Below are 24,909 nucleotides of genomic sequence, written 5' to 3' on the forward strand. Positions count from 1 at the left end.
CATAAAAAAAGTATAATCAATACATTAAAAATATATATTCTATTATGTTTTATTCTATGGAAAACCATTTGAAAAAAATAGAAACATTCTGCTCTGCCCTGTTCATGCAACTAAAAAATTATTCTCTATTCTATTCTATTCTATTCTATTCATAAATTATATTTTATTAAAAAAAGGAAATAATTGGTTAAAATACAAGTATGTATTTTATTATATTATATTCGTAAAACAAAAAAATAATTCTATTCTATTCTATTCTATTCTATTCTATTTATTGAGTAGTAATTGAATGAAATGCACTTAAAACAATTATAGTATTTTACATGACCTGAGTCTCATTAAACCAGGAGGATCCACTGTTCTGTTCAGTTCTATTCTATTCTATTCTATTCTATTCTATTCTATTCTATTCTATTCTATTCTATTCATAAATAATATTTGATAAAATAATTTGTGAAAATGCAATTATGTATTCTATTTTGTTAGATTTGTGAAACAAAACATAATTCTATTCTATTCTATTCATTGAGAAGCGGTTGATGGAAAGCACTAAAAGAATACCAAAGTAATCTCATAAAACCAGGACGATCCCTTGTTCTATTCTATTCTATTCTATTCTAATCTAGTCATTGAGCAGCAGCATTTGAAGTAAAAGAAAGTCTTCTGTTTCTATTATTGTTTATGCATGAATTTAAAAAATAATCTAAATTATATTCTACTCAAGAACTTGAGTCTCATAAACCCACATTCTATTCTATTCATAAATGATATATGATTAAAAATTCAAGAATTGGTGAAAATGCAAGTATGTATTCTATAATGTTAGATTTGTGAAACAAAAAGAAATAATTCTATTTTATTCTATTCTATTCTATTCTATTCTATTCTATTCTATTATATTATATTATATTATATTATATTATATTATATTCATTGAGTAGGGATTAAATGAAATGTATTAAAAGAAATAACAATTATGGAATTTTACATGACTTGGGTCTCATAAAACCAGGAGGATTCACAGTTCTATTCTATTCTATTCATAAACGATATTTGATACAAATGCAGAAATTTGTGAAAAAGCAAGTATGTATTCTCTTATGTTCTATATTTGTGAAGCAATATTTCTATTTCTATTCTATTCTATTCATTGACTAGTGACTGAATGAAATGTACTAAAAGAAATAACAGTATTTTACACGAGTCTCATAAAACCAGGTGGATCTACTGTTGTATTCTATTCTATTCTATTCTATTCTATTCTATTCTATTCTATTCTATTCTATTCTATTCTATTCTATTCTATTCTGAGCAGGACTTGAAGTAAACTGAAATCTTATTTTTCTAGGATTGTTAATTCATAAATAAATAAAAACATCTATTCTACTCAAGGACCTCAGTCTCATTAATCCAGTTATATTCTATTCTATTCTATTCTATTCTATTCTATTCTATTCTATTCTATTCTATTCTATTCATTGAGAAGCAGTTGATGAAAAAAAAAACAATTACAGTTTTTCACATGACCCGAATCTCATAAAACTAGGAGGATCCACTGCTTTGTTCTATTCTATTCTATTCTATTCTATTCTATTCTATTCTATTCTATTCTATTCGTAAACAATATTTGATTTAAAAAATGCAAGAATTGGTGAAAATAAAAGTATACATTCTATTTTTGTTATATTTGTGAAACAAAAATATAATTATATTCTATTCATTGAGTAGTGATTAAATGAAATGTACTTAAAGAAATAACAATTATAATATTTTACATGTCCTGAGAATCATAAAATCAGGAGGATCCACTATTCTATTCTATTCTATTCTATTCTATTCTATTCTATTCTATTCTATTCTATTCTATTCTATTCTATTGTAATTGCTTATAATAGATTCACAGATTTTTCTATCTCATTTAATTAATCCGTTCAGTACTATTCGTTAATGTATTTTTATTGGAAGACATTAAAATTAACATGATTAATTGGAAAATATAAAAATATTTTTTGATATTTGGGTTTTATGATACAGAAAATACGTATTTAGCATACATTTTTACTTCCTTTTTTTACCTTAATTTTACTTTGTGTGTGTGTGTGTGTGTGCGTGCGTGCGTGCGTGTGTGTGTGTTTGAAATAAACTATCCATTTGAGACTGCTTAAAATTTTCTAAGCTCAGCGTACTCAGACATTGGCTTTATTCTTATCAGGCCTGCATATGTTATCATGCAGTAAAAAAAAAAAAAAAACAGAACTCTTAGAGGATCAAGAGCTCAACCAACATGCAATCAAGATATAATTCTTCTTTTCTTCTCATTCTTTTTTTAAAGATCGAAAAACATGGAGGAGTGGTATGTTTATTTTGGCTCCGTCTAGCTTTACACCCTCTCCAGAGCCTGACAGCGGACATGTTGAGACAGAGAATACCATCACACCATACAAACACATACACCAGCCACAGATAGATGCAGATAAGAACAGAGAGATCTAAGAGAGAGAGAAACAGAGCAGCAGGGTCTACTATTGCTTTCCACACGGCAGAAATAAAACCTCCCCCAGGGCCGTCACTTCAGAGCTTCATCAATGCTGGCTGGAGGACTCTTTTCTCCCGCAGGCCATGAACTGAAAAGACGAGATATTTCGATCTGCTTGTTTGTGGTAATTAGAAGCCAAATGGCTCTTGTAAATTCTTTAAGATGCTACAAGAGGTTTATAAGGTCGGGGGAGGATTGTACTTGCTGTTGGGTTGATCTGAAACTGTATATAGACTAAGTTCAAGTGAAGAGGACAAATGGGGAACTGAATCACAGATGATCATTTTATTGTTCCTGTGACGAAAGCCATGTATTTGCATTTTACAAAGTCATTGGACATGTCTGACATGAGATATTTGCATTTAGTTTGTCTGTTAAAAGCACAGGAATAAAGTATCATAAACCAGGAGTGTAAACAGCAGCTCGAAATTATACGTAGTCTACTGTAAGTACAAATACATCAAATTTTAAGTACTGTAAGTGTGTTATTTACATACACACACATGATCTTTTGCTCACATACTCCCTCTCTGTACTTTAGTAACCGTAACGTTCTCTAGGCATGATTGTTTATATTTCAAGTTTTGTTTTCAAAACTTCAAAAATCAATAATCACAATTAAGTAGTTGTGTTTTTATTTCCAGATAATGTAGTGTGACAACTTACCTGCCGATGGGGCAAAGGGTCACAAGTGCACATTCTCCATTCAACAGTGTACAACTCTATAATGAGAAGAGATATGAAAATGTAATAAATACAAAATATGTGCCCGAGACTTCCTTCTTTCATTTGATGTGTGATTTATTACATTTTGGTGTACGGTGCTCAGTAAAAGTTAAACAGTATGAAAACTATGACAACTTACCCCGCTCTCACATAGACAGCTAACAGCAATATAAAATTAAATAAATAAATGTTTTAGACATTATAATGACCATGTTTTATAAATATTATAAGCTATTTAGTAAAAGGAAAACATTAAAGTTAGAACAATATTCTTACAACCTACCTTTTTTCACAATATAGCTTTTCATGAATGTTTTTTCTAATGTTCTAAGAATCGTTCTATAAGTATCAACATTAACATTCATCAAATATCTATTCTGGTAAGTTTCTGTCAACAAATACAGGATGTTGAGAAAATGTTGCACACAGAACCTTTCTTTCAACATCATGGGAGCATTCAATGTCAAACACACCCTACTGTATGAAGATTTAAAGAGCATTTCAAAACATTATGAATTATTATTACCAGTTGAATTATTATTACCAGTTGAATTATTAATAACACACTCAAGTTGTGATTTATTAAAATGTATTTGTGCATGAAGTAATAAATGTTAACATAGATTATTAAATATTGTTAAAGTATTTTGCATAGTTCATAAAAACCCATTACATTAACTAATTAAGCATTGTTGTATAGTGTTATTAAAACAATCACTGAATGAATAGAATATCTGAAATAAACACGCTGTTCTTTTATTATCTAAGTGCTCCGTTATTTCATTTCTGCCATAAAGGGAATGACCTGAACGCTGCACCGGATCATTGCCTGCATGGAACTAATCTTACAAGGCTAATGTCCTCTCTGTGTTAGGATTAAAACCATTTCTCATCTTACTTAATGGATTAGTGCACCAAAAAAATACAATTCTGCCATTATTTACCAATCCTGCCTATGCAAACCTTAAAGACTTGTGGAATACATTGAGAGCTTTTTTTTTAACTATTGTTATCTTTATTATTACTTAAAAAAAATTCTGCTGGTTAAAATATTTGTGCTGGTTGATCTTTCAAAAGTACTTCTAAAGTGGTCTGTGCACAGCCTGAATGCATAGCATGGCTTTCTGTGAGGAAACGATTAGCTAACATGCTAACAAATAAACAGGATACAAATCTTTATCATTATTCAGTGCGTAAAACTATGGCAGCAAATATTTTAGTATTATTATCATGATTATTCAAAAAATGTATGTGGTTGATCTTTTAAAAGTACTATTGGTCTATGCAAAGCCTAACTGCGTGGCTTTCTGTGAGGAAATGATTAGCTAACAGGCTAACAAATAAACATACGGATACAAAACTTCCTAACATCATTATTCAGCATGGCAGCAAATGTAAAATATATAAACTATATGAATTATTAATATAAATTATTTCTATAAATATTAAAGATACACTGTATATTTAGATTAATGGTAATGAAATATTTTTGTCTCAGACATTTTATTATTTTCATTTCATTTTCTGCTTCATTCCTTCTGTTTTCAGTGGCATATGATGTTTCCTTTGTGGACATCCTAAAAACTGATTTGTGGATAGATACAGAATTTAATTACAATTAAATTAAATTTTCTGAATTATTTGATCAATAAACAGTGCAAAAAAGCAACATTTATTGCAATAAAATCCTTTGTAGCATTTTTGATATAATTACTTTCACGTTAGATCAATTGTATATGTTTTTGGTGCTTTTCAAGAGTTCACACTTGATTGATGATTGATTATAAGCTTGTTTGGCACGCTGTCCCGGGAGAGAGCCCTGAGCTCATAAGATCCTCAAGCCCGGGGCTCCCTCCCGTTGCAAGGCGAGAGGGGAGTTTGAGCTCAGGTAGATCTTGAGAACTCCCCGGCTGTAATAGCCAATGAACAGCCAGTGACTGCTCTTGAGAGATAACTATTTACTAGGAGCATGTCTATAGTGCCGGTTTGGATAAGTCAATTAACTTATGTTGCATGTTTTTTGGACGGTGGGAGGAAACCGGGGAACCCGGGGAAAACCCACGTGAGCACGGGGAGAAAATGCAAACTCTGCACAGAAATATCTGCTGGTTTGGTAAAGCCTGGAACCAGAGACATTCTTGCTGTGAGGCAACAGTGCTAAGCACTGGGCCACCGTGTCACCGATCTAGGAAGAAGGAGGAGTAGGGGTGGATGAGGGGGATTCTTCAAACGAAGATAGCGGTGGTACGTAGCCCAGGGTATTTGTAGTAGCTTAGGAGACGTCTGATTGGTGCACTGAGAATTGGATAATGCGGATCCAGCCGCTAGCAATCATAAGCACGTGATCCTCTCAAAATTAGTTTATAACCAAACCTCACAAAGTGGTTGATCTTTTTCAAAATAAACTATTGACAATTAAAATTGAAAGTATTTTAAAATGTGGTTTGTCAACATGCCAAATAAAAATACTTTTGCATAATATGTCATAATTAATAATATTAATAATTATGTCATAAGTCATAATTTCTTTGTTTTAATTTTCTTTTTTGAAATTATTAACTGTCTTTCATCATTTAGATTTGATTTTTTTAAATCAAAAATATAAACCGTTACCAAAGCTTACTTACGCACTACTTATTTTTTATTTATTTTTTTTTTGTAGTATGAAGAGTGCAAGTAGTGCAATCACACAGAAAATACTAAAAAAAAAAAAAAAAAACCTTTAAAAACCCCAATGATGCACTTATTTTAACTGATAAAAAGAAGTGTGAAACGTTGAATGGTGAACGCAGTTATACTCACGACAGATGTAGTAACAGTAGTTTGGTTATTTATCTCACTAATTTGTCAACTGTTAAATGTTGTCTAGGGAATAGTTTGAAATTCCATTTAGTAAAAAAATAAATAAATAAAAACCTTAATGTTCCATTTGGTAAGACATCAAACTCATTCATTACATGGTTGAGTGTGTACGTGCATAAGTAGTGTATAAGTGTATTTTGTATAGCATGTTATTTGGGATTTAACAATACCTGTCAAGCCTCCTGTTTTTCCCAGGATTCTGCCGTATGTTACAATTCTATCCTGCTATCATCCCGTAAAGGTATTTTCCCGTATTTCTCCCATATTTTCTGTCTTTCTATGAAGGGTGGCAATGAACATTAAAGAGCCGATCCTCCTTACCCAAACCATACCGCAGAATCACCAGGGGACTCCCCTTGCTCTTAAATGTGAATCTGTTCTGCGCTTTAATTTTATTTAGGCATGAAAACACAAAATATATAAAAAACACAAATAACCACAAATAAATATAAAAATGGCAGGACTCCCTTCCTTTCCATTATAGGCACCACTGCCCTTCCTATGCCATCCTCAAAACAGTAAGTTCATGTAGCGGTGTGTGCTTGTCAAGCGCGCTCCATAGTGGTAAATAGACGCTTTTTCCGAAACTAATTCTATACACACGATTTGAAGCAGAGCGAAAGTGGATGCTCTGGCTTTTGGATGCATGTTTGAACAGACATGTACAGTACAACTAATACTAGTACTACTACTACTACTACTACTACTACTTCTACTACTACTACTACTACTAATAATAATAATAATAATAATAATAATAATAATAATAATAACATTTAAACATGTCAATCTTCGTGGGATTTCTTTTAAACAAAACAAATGTTAAATGAACATAAACCGTTAGGAAAGCAATCGAATGCTTTCATTATAGATCTGTGCGTTTTTAAAGCGACACCTTTGTTATTTAATGTAGTCAAACAACTTATCTAAATGAGAGATTTATTCGCTGCTCTTTCATCAGAATGTTTAAGTTGAAAAAATGGTCAATGAGATTTGATAACGTGATTCAATTTTTTTATAATCGCTATTTACTTGAATAGGCTAAACTGATAATTTATTCGCAGCTTTTTCTAATGTTTACTATTTATTATATTCTTTGTAAATAATAATAATAAAAGGTTAGGTCAAATTAATTGGTAACACTTTAGAATGTATTTACTAACATTAAGTATGAATAATCTTGTAAAGCACTTATTAATCATAGTTCAACATTAACTAATGCATTATTAAAATTTAATGTTGTGCTTGTTAACATTAGTTAATGCACTCTGAGTTAACATGAACTTAAATAACATAAACTTATATTAATGAAGTTAGACAAATACCATATTACTTATTGTTTGTACTAATATTTACAGTTTGACCATTATTTTAAAGTATTACCAAGCAATCTAATGGTAATTTGAACACACTACTATTAACTGCTATTTCTAACAGAGTATACCCTCTAATTTGCTCATCAATAATGCTTATGTTCCAGTGAGAAACAAAGTAAATGTGACCAATATGACCATTACTGTATTGCCATGATCATCAATATGATGCTATCAGAAGAGTCCAGACTAAAAGGCTGTGACAGGATTTAGTAGGAAGTGTTGATTGAATTACAAGTGTGTGTGTGTGTGTGTGTGTGCACGTTTATGAGTGTTTGTAGGAAGGCCTTGTGAATAAAGGTAATAAAGAAGCAGCACAGGTGAGATTTTCAGAGCTCTGTCATTATCATCCTAGACTGCACCATTAATGAACACATTCAGAGAACAGAGAATGTCTTTCAAAGAACTCGGATCGCACATTTCAAACAACGGATATTAACACACAAAGAGATTGAAGCTTTACCTGCACATGCCCACTTTATTAAATCTAGAACTTTAAATAAATGTCTTTTGTTTATAAGCCACAGTGCTGGGTAACCGATTACATGTATTGCATTAGACCTTGTATCAATCAACATGTCTGCTCCAGTTCCAAGATGTCCTCATGTAGTCGTAGCATGATGATATACTGGATCAGGTCTATTACATAATAGACATTGTAACGCTCATGCTACTGTGAGGGTTGGAGTAGGTTTAGACATAATTAATACACAATGTAATGGGTAATTTAAAATTTAATACAAATAGTTCTTGTTTCTAGCAACAACCACTCACATATGCCTGTCCGTATTGGACATGAATCAGTATATCATTGTGCTACAGGCTGCAGCAAGTACACACTGTCAGGAGTTATTTTTGTGGATTTTGCTGGAACTGCAAGTGTGGTTGCCCTTTGACCACATTAGGTCCAAAGAGACTCTTAATCAGAGGTGTCTAACTCAGTTCCTGGAGGGCCATATTGTTGGAGCAAGGTTAAAACTAAACTCTGCAAGAATGTGGCCCACCAGGCACTCAGCTTGACACCTCTGTTCTAAATGGTCTGAACAACACAAGTCTGCCTTTAAAAATGCCAAGTCTTTCCTATGCTGTTGTGCTAATTACTCCTAATGTTAAAGAGCCATTTGCTTATGCTGTTGGCACCTTTCTTCTACAGGAAGAAATGAAACATATGGTTGGTTAATTTTCAAAAAGATATAACCAGCAATATTCTACTATGAAAAACAAAAACTTGTTTTGGCCTCTGAACATTTTGAGGTTTACTTGTGCTCAGTTTGTTCACCAATTATTGTATATACAGCCCATAACCCATTGACATTCTTAGACTGAAGAAGTGGTAAGAACCAGAGGTTAATGAGGTGGAGCCTTATACTGTAACTTTGTAACCAACAGATTAAACACATGTGTGGTGAGGATATTGTAATAGCTGACACACTCTCATGAGTGTTTGATATTTTGCAACCCATGCTCATTATGGATACGTGCTCCTCTATACATTTCTGAAGAGTGCAAAATACATCCCAGGATATAGGTATAGGTTTTTTGCAGGTTTTATTTTTTATTTTTGCAAATCCACCAGAGGCTGCTGTTTATGCTTTTTGAGATCTCAAGAAGGCCGCTGTCGACTGACTGACTGACTGACTGATTGACTGACCAACCGACTGAAAACCTCATACAGCCCCTACCCTAAACCCAAGCGATAGTGTTTTAATAGCACTGATTGACCTGATCACCCCCTTGCCTAAACCCAACCCACAGTGTTTTCAAAAGCAATCCAGAAAAAGAAAAGCCCTCACAACAACCTGGTTTTTATCACATTTTCAGATCTTACCACGTTCTCACACTGTTATTTGTTGTTTGTTTTATTTTTTTGCAATCGCTCTTGTTTTATCTGCTTTCTGGAACTGTTCTTTGCTGGACTCGAACCCTGTTGGCATGGTAAACTTCTCTCTGCATCTCAAGTCTGCCGACATACGCAGCAAACCACTGGGCAAATTGGTAACAGCGGAAAAGCCGTCCATATGAACATAAGTGGTCAGCTAGTAGCACAAAAAGAAACAGAAGCCGTCAGAGGCGTCATTCCACTTCATAGCATTCAGCAGTCCTTACCAGCACAGTCAGTGTTTCTGTGCGAAGTATGCATGTTTTTCTCGTGCTTGCATGGGTTTTCCCCGGGTTCCCCAGTTTCCTCCCACTGCCAAAGACATATAATTTAAGTAAATTGACTTATCCAAAGCGGCATCATAGACAAACTCTTAGTCAGCTATGTCTCATTGCAATTCCTAACTCATTAACCATAACAAGCAGGGGAGTTCTTGGGTCCTACCTGAGCTCAAACACCAATCTCGACCTTCAAACAGGAGGGAGCCCCAGGCTCGAGGATATTCAAAGCTCAGGGCTCTCTCCTGGCACAGCATGCCAAACACGCTTTATTACCAATCATCAGCTAAGTGTGAACTCCTGAAATGCAGCCATATGTAGCTCTGGCTACACAATTTGCACCCTTCAGAAATGTATAGAGGGGTACATTTTTCAATGAGCCTGTGTTGATATTTTGTTATTCTCTTTGTCCCCCCTTTATTTTTCTTCACTCTAGCCTTCTTAGTCTTTTTGGGAGTGAAACTCAAGTGTAATTTCAAAAGCTAAGTATCACTATTATATATTTCTACTGTTGGAAAAGAATGGCGACGCAGTGGCGCTGTAGGTAGTGCTGTCGCCTCACAGCAAGAATGCACTGGCATTTCTGTGTGGAGTTTGCATGTTCTGCCTGCGTTTGCGTGGGTTTCCTCCGGGTGCTCCGGTTTCCCCCACAGTCCAAAGACATGTGGTACAGGTGAATTGGGTAGGCTAAAATTGTCCGTAGTGTATGGGTGTGAATGAGTGTGTATGGATGTTTCCCAGAGATGGGTTGCAGCTGGAAGGGCATCCGCTGCTTAAAGGGCACTTAGTTTACCTCTTTTTTATGATTTAATATTAATATTATGGTTCTTCTGAGTGTGCCAGTTTAGATTCAGTTTAAAACACAATTCAGATTTTTTTATTATAATGTGTTAAAAAGTGTCATGTGTTGCTTCACATGTAAATTAGTTTCGGCTTCCTGCCAACGTAACAAGGGGGCGGGGCCATGAGCTAACCCGCTCTGCGTTTGCAACAGAGTCTGACAGGCAGACTGCGAGAAGGAGCTGGAGTGAGAGGTTCAGCATTCAGTCGTACATGTACGACTCTGACACAGACCAAGCAGAGAGTACAAAATCATATGTGTCTTTGTACAGTTTTACAGCCAACTGTGTGCTAGTTTCAAGTGCCGAGCTTGTACACAGAAACTAATAACCACGCACAATGAATTAACTTTGACTGAGGCACAGGACGCCCTGCTCGAAGCCGCGACATGGCACACCAGACACTCTGTGGCGCAGCAGATACATGAAGTGTCCCGAGGCGTCGCGCCACGCATTTTTGAATTCTAAACATAGGTTTCTGCAGCGGTCCGCGGCGCCCAGCCGTCGACTTGAGTGTACCCTGATAGAAACCTATGTTTAGAATTCTAAAACGCATGCTAGTTAAGATCACAGGGAGCTTCTGGGATCACGAGAAATGCAAACGGCTGAAGTATAAGGTAGACTCAATGAGAAGTACACATGTTTGCAAACCTACCTAAAGATACAACCAATAATTCCGATTAGAGTGATAATGTGGAGAATATTGCTCTTGTGTTGAGCCCAGTGAGCCTTGCATCTAAAAATAGAGCTAGGGTGTTCCTTTAGTGATATTGCTTCGACTCACGCTGAAAATGGTGGACGTGAATCAACAAACTGAGGATATGATGACGCGCCTGTCAATCAATATTAGTGGGCGGGGGGACCGCTCTCCTACGTAAAGTTGTGGTCGGTTTGAAAACTGCTCCAATTGGTCCACCGTTTTTTATGTTGTTAAATTGAAAAAAAAAGCACTGGGTGTGCTTATATCACCCCAATATGACGGTCTATACACCATACATGCACATATGTCTGTCCAAACAGCTTGAAAAGTAGATTTTTTACCATAGGTGCCCTTTAAAACATGTGCTGGATAAGTTGGCGGTTCATTCCTCTGTGGCGACCCCAGATTATTAAAGGGACTAAGCCGAAAGAAAATAAATGAACGAATGAATGTTGGAAAAGGTTTGTTTGGTTACAATTAAAATACAGCTTTTTACAATGGCTATGACAGTTTTTTCATTACATTTAACAATTTTGCTAAACTCTTAACGCACCAACACACCTAAAACACACAATTGTCAAAACAGTTAATTTCATGCTGAAAATTCCACATTGTAAACTAAACCCTAAAACTAATATACAAAATACAATAATAAACACAATACACCATGTCTAACAAAACAATGCAAACATGTTTCAAAAGCAAATAATTAACCAAAACACTTACACATGTTCTCTTCCAACAGGAACATTTTGTCAATCAGAACACATTGACAATAAAAACACTATCATCAGCTGACATTACAGAAACTGCATTATTTTATGTGTCAGCTCTGCCCTTATATTTTGTTTTGTTGGGTTTAGTAAATGCATAAATTTTGTTTCAATATTTATATTGAATATAATTATATAAATTATATTTTGTTTCAAATTCAATACAAAAAAATAACGACCATCTCATGGTCTCTTTATAAAATGTACATGTTTATGTTTATGTAAAAAAAAAATACAGACACAGAATTGCTGCAGTATACATTTGCAAAAGGACATTACTGCAAGATATACAAACAGACAAAGCACCGCAATTATAATAAAAAACAAAGTAATTTTCTATTCTGCCCTGTCTTTTGCATTTGCCCGGCTTCTTCTTCTCTGGCCCGGCATGGTAACTGTGGCCCTTTGGCCTAATATGTTTCTCCTACGGCAACGCCTTTTTGCTAAGTTGAAGTCAGCCTCGTCAACAAAGATAATTTCATGTGGGACTTGATTGACCTCCAACTCCATGCCTCTCTGAAAGTAATTATACACAGTGCATGTAAATTCTGTACTGTACTGTATATCTACTGTATGTACTAATGAACTCCAGGTTTATAGAGTAGTTTACTGCAAAACACACTGTAAATAGTACAATGACTGTATTGCATAACCTTACCTGGACGTATTGGTGACGGAGTTCTTTGATGCGCTTACTGTTCCTTTCAAAAATCTCAAGATTCCTTTTTTAGAACATACAGTATGATCATGTGATGTGTGTTATATATATATATATATATATATATATATATATATATATATATATATATATATATATATATATATATATATATATATATATATATATATATATATATATATATATATATATATAATCAGAATCAGAATCAGAAAGAGCTTTATTGCTAGGCTTTAATGCCAGAATTTGTTTTCATGACAGAGCTTCTAGAGGGCAACAGGATTACAGAGACAGAATCACAAAAAACAGATAATAAATATATTGTAAAAAATAGAAGTAAGTTGTGAATGCAAATATACAAATTGACAAGTGTATGTAGACCTATATTACTATGTACAATGTTATATGTGCAGCTGTTATGTGCAAATTGGCATGTAAAGTGTGTTGTTAAATAAGTATATATGTGTATATATATACATACATAACTGTTTCTTATTGGCAATGGAATAAAATACAGGGAATATATTTGTGTTTCAATTCACAATATGAACAGCTGCTCACTTTGACTAGCCTATATAAGTTCTGTTCAGAACATGATGTTATCTGTTCTGACATACTGTGTAAAAGCATTTGTAAATTTGACTGTAAAATTATATTGTTTTGGTCTTGGTTGAGCTTGTGTGTAAAATAAGTTCAAGCATTTTAAATTAGTGTTAACTGGATGCATTTTGTGTCAAAGCTACAAGAAATGTGTTAATTGTATAGCCTACAAAGACGGATGTTGTGCTAACCGTGTTAAGAATTTAGGAAACTTGTTAAATGTATAGAAAAAACCGTCTTAGCGATTGTAAAAAAAACTGTTAAACACTATCATCAGCTGACATTACAGAGACTGCATTATTTTATGTGTCAGCTCTGCCCTTATATTTTGTTTTGTTGGGTTTAGTAAATGCATAAATTTTGTTTCTTTTGCTGCAGAAATTCAATACAAAAAATTAACGACCATCTCAGAGTCGCTTTATAAAATGTTCATGTTTATGTAAAAAAAAAGTACAGACACAGAATTGCTGCAGTATATATTTGCAAAAGGACATTAATGCAAAATATACAAACAGAAAAAGCACAGCAACTCTAATAAAAAACAAAGTAATTTTCTATTCTGCACTGTCTTCTGCATTTGCCCGGCTTCTTCTTCTCTGGCCTGGCACGGTAACTGTGGCCCTTTGGCCTAATATGTTTCTCCAACGGCGATGCCTTTTCACCAAGTTAAAGCCAGCCTCGTCAACATACTGTAGATAATTTCATGTGGGACTTGATTGACCTCCAACTCCATGACTCTCTGAAAGTAATTATACACAGTGCATGTAAATGCTGTACTGTACTGTATATCTACTGTATGTACTAATGAACTCCAGGTTTATAGAGTAGTTTACTGCAAAACACACTGTATATAGTACAATGACTGTATTGCATAACCTTACCTGGACGTATTGGTGACGGAGTTCTTTGATGCACACAAGAGTCATCTTTTAGAACATATGATCATGTGATTGGAAAAACCTCAACACATGACATATAAGTATATATATATATATATACTTAACTGCAATAAACTGTTTCTCATTGACAATGGAATAAAATACAGGGAGCAAATTTGTGTTTCAACTCACAATATGAACAGCTGCTCACTTTGACTTTAGCCTATATAAGTTCTGTTTAGAACATAATGTATCTGTTCTGACATACTGTGTAAAAGCATTTGAAAATTTGACTGTAAAAAAACATTGTTTTGTTCTTGGTTGAGTTTGTGTGTAAAAGAAGTTCAAGCATTTTAAATTAGTGTTAACTGGATGCATTTTGTGTCAAAGCTGCAAGAAATGTGTTAATTGTATAGCCTACAAAGACGGATGTTGTGCTAACCGTGTTAAGAATTTCGAAAACTTGTTAAATGTTTTGAAAAAAGGTCATAGCGATTGTAAAAAACTGTAAACATGTTTTGCATGGTGGATGGTGTGGCACTCTACATGGGTTCATCCCAGATTGTTGTGCCTTCTGAACAATGTTTAAGTTCTTAGTGATGCCTTTTACATTTGCATTTCCATAGCATTTATTACAACACAGGCTCTTTAGGAGAATGTGCCCTGGTGTACATATGACTGCATTTTATGTGTAAAATGACTGCTTACCTCCATATCGACCCCTTTAATGGCATGATTGGTTTGTTTGGTAGCTTACTGCGAATGACACCAGTCTTAGGAGATGGAGTAGACTGGGGTTTGATTCCAGCAAAGTACTAAAAAATAAATAAAAGCTGCGTGAGGTCGCGGTAGAATCACACGGTCACTATGGCCTTTCTCTTCTATTTCAGGGGTTCCCAAACTTTTCAGCCCATGACCCCCAAAATAACAATGCCAGTGACTCACGACCCCCACTATTTTCTGAGGTGATTTATAAACATTCAAATGTTGAATGCAACGCTCACACACAGCAATAGCCCTTATATAAACATGAGCATAACGCAAAAAGTGCGACAGTCTAACCACTATAAACTTTTAAAATCATTTATTCATTTTTTTATGTAATATTAACCTCACCTATTAAGACTGGACGGCACAATGTTTACAGCACAGGTCTATTCTTGGTTTAATTTAGGAGACCACCACTTGGAGATTATCCTCCATGTTCAGTCGCCTGTATTTATGTTTAATGTGTTTGAGTGCCATAAAGGTGTCAGAAATTTTAGGCTGGACCGTAAAATCAATCTGTTGCAAATGATGCTATTGCTGTGGGCATAATCTAATGTAAAAAACCCAGATGTCACAATGCAGTGGAAAAAAATATATATATTTGCATGTTGTATTTTTATATTTTTTTATCTTCTGTAGGTTATGGGTAAATTATAATGTTTTGTATAGCTTATTAAAATTTATTTGATTTTTGGAAATCACCAAGCACCAAGTAAAATATTTGAGATTGTCAAAAATGTGCACCGCAGCATCTAGTGGATTTGTCAAAATTAAAAAAAAACTGCAAGACAACATAGTCCAGGGTACATATTTGTCGGTTCTCAAAAATTTAGTCCTGGGCACATATTTCCAATGAGCCTGGGTTGGTTTATTATGCAGCAATTAGGTTTGTTGTGAGGGTTTGATTTGTAGTGTCGTTAATAATCTTTAATAATAAAAAAATACTTCCCAATTGACAACTCTCATACATTTATACAAAACACAGGCATGTTAACATTGAAATAGATAGGTTTATTCCATACCAATGTGATGACTGATATATATATATATCTATTCAGATAAAAGAGGACATCAGTTTAGGAGGATTATCAGACCATATTTGAAATCTGCGTGATGAGATGAAGATATTTGTAGCGGGCAAATGATCTAAAGTCCTCTGGAGTTCACGTTCAGATCGATTAAAGCAAGTGTAATAGTGCCGAGTTCAGATGAAGTTCATTCAGTTCAAATTAACTGCAGATAAGTTTCCTGTGTAGCATCAGAAGCCGAATTATTACTCAGATAGAAATTTGCTAGCAAATAGACTGATGATGGATACAAGAGATTACAGGGTGAAACATTAGCTGCTGAAAACGCTTCATCCCTTAGTGAGGAGTTACGTCAAGCTCTCCTGTCAGTTAAAGCCTTATGACTTAACCTTTGCTCCTCCCTCTGTCTCTCCCTTTCCTCCAGATGTTGAGTGATTTCTGTAATACTCCCTCTGGGCCTGATTCAGAACCATCACAACTAACTGTTGGCTAATCCAACAAGCAGAATGGGAATTAAATAAGAGGATAAAACTGTAACTGATAGATGATCATATATGATTCTTTATTTAGTGGATGAAACAAGTCCTGACAGCTTACAAGAAACATTCTGTCACTTACCAGGGATCATCATGAGAACTATATTCATTCTTTTCAACTGCTTCATACTGCCATCAGAGCAACATCCAATTACTGCAGTTTACTGTAAATTTCCTGTTTCTTTCAACACATTCAAATATGCGAAATTGCAAACTTTTGTTTTTGACTATACTGTACCAATGGTTCTCAAGCACGTTCCTGGAGAACCACCAGCACTGCATGTATTCTGTGTATCTTTAACCAAACACACCTGATTCAGATCATCAGCTACAGAAGAGACTGCAAACCTGAAATTGGTTTGGCAGACAAAAGAGACATGCAAAACATGCAGTTCCTCCTTTTTTTCTGGATGCATGTTTATTGTAGCCTTTGTACTCTTTTGCTGCTGTAGTTTATCTGCTTCAAGGTTAGACATGTTTTGTTTTTAGAAATGTTCTTCTGCAAATCGCACCTGTAACAAGTGATCATTTCAATTACTGTGGCCTCTCTGTTACATCATAGTTCAAAGAAATTGAATGGTCAAACCATAAATATATCTTCACTTCACTTATTACTAACCTTATTGACGTTATTTTTCTGTTATATGTCTAAGTACTTTTGTAGTGAGATTTCCTGAAAATGCTAATTTTGTTACTACAGTACTTGCTTTTGGGCTCGAATTACATTTTTTTAAGCACATGTAAATTGTAGCCTTTTTAGTCTTTTGCTGCTGTAGCACATCTGTTTCAAGGTTAGACATGTTTTGTGTTCAGAGATGTTCTTCTAAAAAAAAAAAAAAAAAAAAAAAAAAATATATATATATATATATATATATATATATATATATATACACATATATATATATATATATATATATATATATATATATATATATATATATATATATATATATATATATTTTTTTTTTTTTTTTTTTTTTTTTTAGTATATTGTGTTTGCCCACTGACAGCTATAGTTTCTGCATATTCAAATATGATTTCCTACAAAGTAAAGATAAATAGATTAACTAATCTCTTAATTAATAATAATAAAATAAAATAAAAAAAAAAATATATATATATATATATATATATATATATATATATATATATATATATATATATATATATATATATATATATATATATATATATATATATGACACTATTAACAAGACTACATACCGGAGACCATTTAGAAAAATGTACACACAAATGGGTTAAATCATCTTTCATCCTCATTCTGATGTTTGGGTTGGACTTCAGAAGATCATCTTGATCATCAGGGGTTCTTCTTTCTTTTATTTTTTTCTTCTCTCTTTTTTTCTAGGAAACCGTATTTGCTCATTGGCAAGTATAGTTGACATATTCAAATACGATTTCCTAGAAGAGAAAAAAAAACAAACAAAAAAAGAACGGAAAAACGAAATACAAAGCATGTTCATATAGGACACTTTTAACAAAATGACATGCATAAAACCATTTTAAAAAATGTGGGCACAAGTGGGTTAAATCATCTGTTATCCTGATGTTTGGTTTGAACTTCAGAAGATTTTGATCATCAGTTTTTTTTTTGTTTTGTTTTTTTCTCTAAGAAATCATATTTGTCCATTGGCAAATATAGTTGGTGCATATTCAAATATGATTTCCTGGAAGTAAAACCTGAAACGTCTTCATATTGGACATTATTAAAAAGATTACGTGCCTGAAGCCATTTAGAAAAAAAATGTGAGCACAAATGGGTTAAATCACTTTTCTTCATCATTTTGATGTTTGGTGTGCACTTTAGTAGATCATCTTGATCATAAGCAGCTCATCTTTAAAAAAAAAAAACATACTTTTTTGTTATATATTTTTTTCAATATAAACAAGACGACATGCATGAAAGCATTTAGAAACAAAATGTGGGCACAAATGGGTTAAATAATCTTTCTTCCTCATTTTGATGTTTAGTACGAACTTCAGCAGATCATTTTTTTATATTTCTTATCGTTTTTTCTTGGAAATCATATTTGCACAGTGGCAACTATAGTCACTGCATTTTCAAATACATTTTCCTAGAAGAAAGAAAAACAACAACAAAAAAATAAATAAATAAACACAAAACATTCATATAGGACAACAAATTCATACAGGACACAAGGATACAGGATACAAGACGACATGCATGAATCCATTTAGAAAAAAAAATGAAAAGTTCATCAGCAGATTGTCTTTTTTTTCTGTTTCTAGGAAATCGTATTTGCACACTGGCAAGTACAGTTGGTGCATATTCAAATATGACTTTCTAGAAAGAAGCATGTTTATACAGGACACTGTTAACAAGACGACGTGCATGAAACCATTTAGAAAAAAAATAATCAAAAGTTCATCAGCAAATCTTTTTTTATTTCTAGGAAATTGTATTTGCGCACTGGCCAGTGCAGTTGGTGCATATTCAAATATGATTTTCTAGAAAGAAAAAATAAATAAAATAAAATAAATACAAAACATGTTGATATAGGACACTTAAGAAGATGTAAACCATATTAGAAAAATGTGGGCACAAATAGGTTAATTACATTTCTTCCACATTTTAATGTTTGGTTTGAACAGAGCATCTTTTTTTCTTTATAGGAAATACTATTTGTGCAATGCCAATTCTAGTTGGCACATATTTAAATACGATTTCCGAGAAAGAAAAGAAAAACAACTAAAAAACAATAAATACAAAACATATTCATACATAACATTGTTCAGGCTATGCATGAAACCATTTAGAACAATTAGAGCACAAATGGGTTAATTCTGATGTTCGGTTTGAACTTCAGGAGATCGTCTTGGTCATCAGCAAATCATCTTTTTTTTTCTAGGAAATTTTATTTGCCCACCGCCAAGTATTGGCGCATATTCAAATACGATTTCCTAGAAAGAAAGAAAACAAAACTGGAAAAATTTAATACAAATCATGTTCGTACAGGCCACTGTTGACAAGACAACATGCATAAAACCATTTTGAAAAAAAGTGGACACTGTGATGGCAATTTCAAATAAAGAGACTCATACTGATCAAAAAAACAAAGTCTTACACGGTTTACTTCCAAAAAGATTTTATTCTCTGCAAAGAATAGGTCCTACAGTCATGCAAGAACACCAGTTGCTGCAGAGTGCGACACAAAGGCTAACCAGACACCAGGTTTTATCTACTTTCAACTGCTTTAAGGCCCACTTCCTCACAGATGACACCCAGTTCTCTTTAGAGCATTCCTCCACTGAGGATCAAGATATGGCTCCCAGGATTCACAGTTATTGAATATGTTTAAAAGCAGATGACCACCTTCTGAATGACCCTTCTTTCCCACATGAAAAGAACCTACATCTATAGGCAGTATCTATGCACATATATGATGATATATATGCTGCATATATGTGTACATATGCCACATATATGCAAAATTGAGGTGCATATATGTGCAAATACAGGCTATATAGGTCTCCTGTCTCCTGTATTGCTTCTTTATATCCATATATGTACATAAAATATATGTCTCCTACATAGCTCATATCTGACTTTGGCAACTGTCCTACATGATGCCTAGCTCATATTTTCTATTATCAAGGCAATAACTAATTCAATTCAATTCAATTCACCTTTATTTGTATAGCGCTTATACAATGTAGATTGTGTCAAAGCAGCTTCACATAAAAGGTCATAGTAAATAGGAACAGTGTAGTGCAGTTTGTAGTGTTTAAGTTCAGTTCAGTTGAGCTCAGTTCAGTGTGGTTAATAATCACTACTGAGAGTCCAAATATTGAAGAGCAAATCCAACGATGCGCAGCTCTACAGATCCCGAACCATGCAAGCCAGTGGCGACAGCGGAGAGGGAAAAAAAACTTCACTAAATGGCGGAAGTGAAGAAAAAAAAACCTTGAGAGAAACCAGACTCAGTTGGGCACGATCATTTTAATTTCTCCACTGGCCAAACGTCTTGTGCAGATCTGCAGTCTCAGTGGCGGAGGCTGGAAGCTGGCCTCAGCGAAGACTCGTCTGTCTCTGTAGCGTCACAGGAATCAGTCTCATGTTCTCCACTCTTCCATGACCACCACAGTAGCTGCTCAGGATACGGCCTGGTCCAGGATATGGAACCCTGGGATCATCTCGTCGTTGGTCTTGGATCGAGTCAGTGACTCTGCATAGTCTGAGGGCCTCGACTAAGAACTAACTAAAACTGCAAAAAAAAAAGCTTATGTATGTGCAAACACTTGAAATGGGTAGCACTTGTAATTGGCTAGTTATGGAATTTAACTATTTAACTATAATGGAATAATTATGGCAAATAAGTGAGAGGAGATGGAAAGCCATGATGTCTTCACATTTTCAAGGTCAATTCGTCCTTGTATGAAGATATAGTGGGAAAAAATGAAATGTATAACAAAATAGTTTGTCATTTTTTTTATTTGTTTTTTTTTTCTGTTCAGTTTTTTGTCTTATTTTTGTTTTTTGTAGCCTACTATATTTATATATTGTACTATTTGATTGCTCTTAAAAAATCATTTCTACATTTGATTTATTTATGCAGCTATGTATTTTAATAATTTTACTAATATATAGGTACTGTAAATATATAGGTGAACATATATGTGCATATATACATATTTAGATTAGATTAGATTAGATTCAATTTATTGTCATCACACATGTACAAGTACAAGGCAACGAAATGCAGGTAAATGGAACCCCCCGACCGTGCACAGACATCACAACTCCAGGGAAGACAGGTCACGGGAGGTGGAACAGGAAATAAAATAGTCAGGAAAAAGAGGCAAAAAAAAAGTCCCTCTCACCTTGCTCTTAAGTTAGAGCACCGTGAGATCAGGGATAAGAAAAAGCCCCAGCAATCTAGCACAAAAACACACCGACAAGACATAACATTGCCACAGGGGATGGGAACAGGGGGTGTGGAAATAGTCCGGTAAGGGCGGGCAGCCATCAGGTCCTGCAGCCATGGAGGCGCTGGTCGCAGACCTGCTCACCCCCTCCAGTGGGTGAAAGCATACGAAGGCGTTGGATTTGGGGCCAGGAAGTGTCGTGCTATGTATCTGTGTGTGTGTGTGCGTAAGCCTGTATAGTCCAACAGGTGTCCTTGACGGGGAGCAGGAATTTCAGAGCGTCTCCTTATCTTGCTATCCGGGAGAAGTTGTTTTCCTCCAGCCGAGGCCGTCTGGCAGGAGAAAAGAAAACACAGGGAAGCCGAAAGAGTGGAAAGATACTTCAACTTTAGGTCAATACCTGCCAATTTCACAGATATTTAATGTCCATCACATGTCTCCAGATCTGGCCAAATTTTGTTGCAAAGCTGCTAACTTCACCCCGATGTTTTCCAGTTTGCGATCTAATATTGCAGTCTGATTATTAGCAAGCCTGCCCATCAGCGCTTCAATCAAGCCGGCCAGCCTGGTGGGGTTTTGAGCAGCACTGACCGCTTTCATCATTCGTCGATACGCCAGGGCCCCGCATAAGCCCATCAGCAGAAACCCTGTTATCAAAGTTCCGAATAGGTAAATGTCTTCAATATCCTCCAGAGACAGAGCAGCCAGGCACAGGACGCGCCACTTCTCCCACCCGTCCATCACGTATCCAGCTGCAAACGTCCCCGCAGGACATGTGGGCTCTCCCGAGCCCAAACTTCTCGTCGAGAAGATGGTGTCAATCGCATTCAGAGACCAGTTGATCAAATCCATAATTCCTTATTTGTTTGGATAGCAGGGCACGGAGAGTCTCAGAGATAGAATAAGACAAAGACAAGAGGAGCTAGCGAGGAGAGATATGGGACGGAGAGGGAAAAAGTGCGACCGCCTTCGCCGAGAGCCAAAGAAGATATATGTACATAGGTACATGTATGCACGTATATGTGTACACATATATGTGCACGGCCAATTTTATATAGGTCACATATATTAAAGCATATATCAAAACCTATGTTAAAACATATATGTTTATATAGGTTCTTTCCGTGTGGGTGTAATGTGTTTTTGTACCATCTTTTCTTAGGAAGGCATATCATCACCTTAGAATTATAAGGTTCTATCTGACATTTTTGTCAAAATTTAGTTAATCACATATTCTTATTAAATGACATCTTATTTACAACATGTGAACATTTTTTATATGTTGTTTACATTTTTTAAGACGTTTTATTTAAAAAAACAAAAAAGGTTTTTATCTCCAAAGTGGAACTCTAGCTTGGATCTATAAGGTTCTTTCTGTGAGACAATCAGCATTTCAAATGCATGCATGAGGACCAATCAGGATTTCGCTGTACTGCTCCATTGACAATGGGAAAGACCAGAAATAAACACAAAATCGACTAAATAATGCTGCGCCATACAAAATTTAGAAGAAACTTGAAACTGAAAAGATCTGTGTAAATGTGATGATTTAGAAGCATTTTTGACATTGAGATAAAATGTTAAATTTTACATAGTTAAAAAAGAAACAGTTATTAAAAAATCTAATATATTAAATGTGAAATATTTTTATTTGTGTAAATATAGTCAGTGAAACATTTTCAGTGTTTATTAAACTTTGTTAAACAACTCATTTGCTCGTTGTATGTTTTCTTTTAAAGTCTTTAAATTTGAAATTAAACATTGAAGGGCAAATCATGAATTTAATTCATGGGGCCTTAATTACAATACATATTACCATATTAATTACATACAATTAACATCTCCACTGGACAAAATATTTAGCACAGCCTTGTATGCTTAATTTGATCAAGAAAAAAGTCATCCTAAAACATTAAATAAATGTTATAGAAAGCAAAACTTTTTTCTCAAACGTCAAAACATTGTCACACCATTTTTTTAATTAAATTAATAAGCAGGCTGATTGTATTTCTTGAAAAGTAAAGCTGTAATTAATGATCTGCCAGACTGAACCTTATAATTCCAGGTGGAAAATGACTCAGAATTAGAAGGTTCTATCTGCGTTTGCCCTGTTTGTTTTACGCCAATTTGCAAATTTACAAGAATTTTGATCATTTACATTTAGAGTACATTTAGGATCTCTGTCATGTTAATGTATGAAAGAGAACACACATTTTGTTTGCTATATGAAATGCAAAAACTTTAAAGCTCAATATCTCAAAACTATTTAGAACTCAAATAGAACCTTATAATTCCAAGGCGACGATATGTTTCTTAATATATGGTGTTTTTAGTAAGAAATAGAAGTTTTATAGAAATTAATGTTTTAGTAATAATTCAAATGAATGTTTTCACCACAGGAACAAATACATTCAATCAACGTTTATTTTAATGTTTGATTTGAACTTCAGCAAAGCATCTTTATTTTCTTTCTAGGAAATCGTTTAGGCAACTATTTGGCAGATATTTAAATACGATTCCCTAGAAAGAAAGAAAGAAAAACAATGACAAAAATGATAAATAAAAAACTGGTTCAAAACTGGTTAGAACATGTTCATAAAGAACACTATCAACAAGACTATCAATGAAACCATTTGAGCACAAATGGGATAAATCATTTTTTTCATTCTCATTCTGATGTTTGTTTTGAACTTCAGAAGATCATCTTGATCATCAGCAGATCATCTTGACCCCTTTTACATGTCTAAATGCACTGAGTTGCTGCTTTGTGATTGGCTGATCAAATATTTGCAGTAACAAGCAGTTGAATATATAGCCTGACCAGTTGGTTTATATATCCTATATAGTAGAACACGTCAATGTAATTGCATTGCCATCAACTAAAAACGACCTCGACCTTCACAGGCTATTTTAAAAGATAGTTCAAATAACTCAGAAAAGTGGTTAGTTCTGCAAAAAGGTTCACATATAAGGTCTGACTAAATTATTTGGATCATTTTGACCCACATTTCTCTACACCTCTCTCAATCAATGTGCTATTATCCATCTAATATTGTGTTTTTCTCTTGTTTGTAACCAGTCTGTCGGTCTGGCTTCTCTGATGTCTTAATGAGAGGCTGTCTCTCCTCTGATTACAGGAAAAAACATGACAACTATCCAATTTAAAATGGCCTTCATCATCTACATACAAACCAGACTCTTTTCATGATGCTTCAGTCTGTTTGCTCTGTATATTTCAGACCTGTGCTTTTTTCTGATGGAATTTATGTACAGTAATTTATGTACAGTATGTATACATGACTTTGAGATTGAATCTTGGGATTTCTTTCTGTGCTTTAAGCTACAGGAGAAAGAAGAGATTAAAAATACAGATTTTAGTCTGATGAGATCTGAGTCTTGAACTATAGGTCACACTAAAGCCAATTTTCTAGATCCTCCTCACATCACATTGCAGGAAGAGAAAGAAAGAGAGAGAAAACGTTGGAATCTTGATGCAATATTAAAAGCAAAAGCGTTATGAGACTTGATTTGAGATCATTTTGGTTT

At 34.3% G+C, this 24,909-nt stretch overlaps 1 pseudogene; it reads right to left on the reverse strand.

The window, feature by feature from the left end:
- The window catches only part of LOC130234616 (uncharacterized), a 59,122-nt pseudogene that overhangs the window by 14,603 nt on the left and 19,610 nt on the right, over positions 1 to 24,909 (reverse strand).

Source organism: Danio aesculapii, chromosome 9 (assembly GCF_903798145.1).
Source record: "Danio aesculapii chromosome 9, fDanAes4.1, whole genome shotgun sequence".
In the NCBI taxonomy this organism is placed as follows: domain Eukaryota; kingdom Metazoa; phylum Chordata; class Actinopteri; order Cypriniformes; family Danionidae; genus Danio; species Danio aesculapii.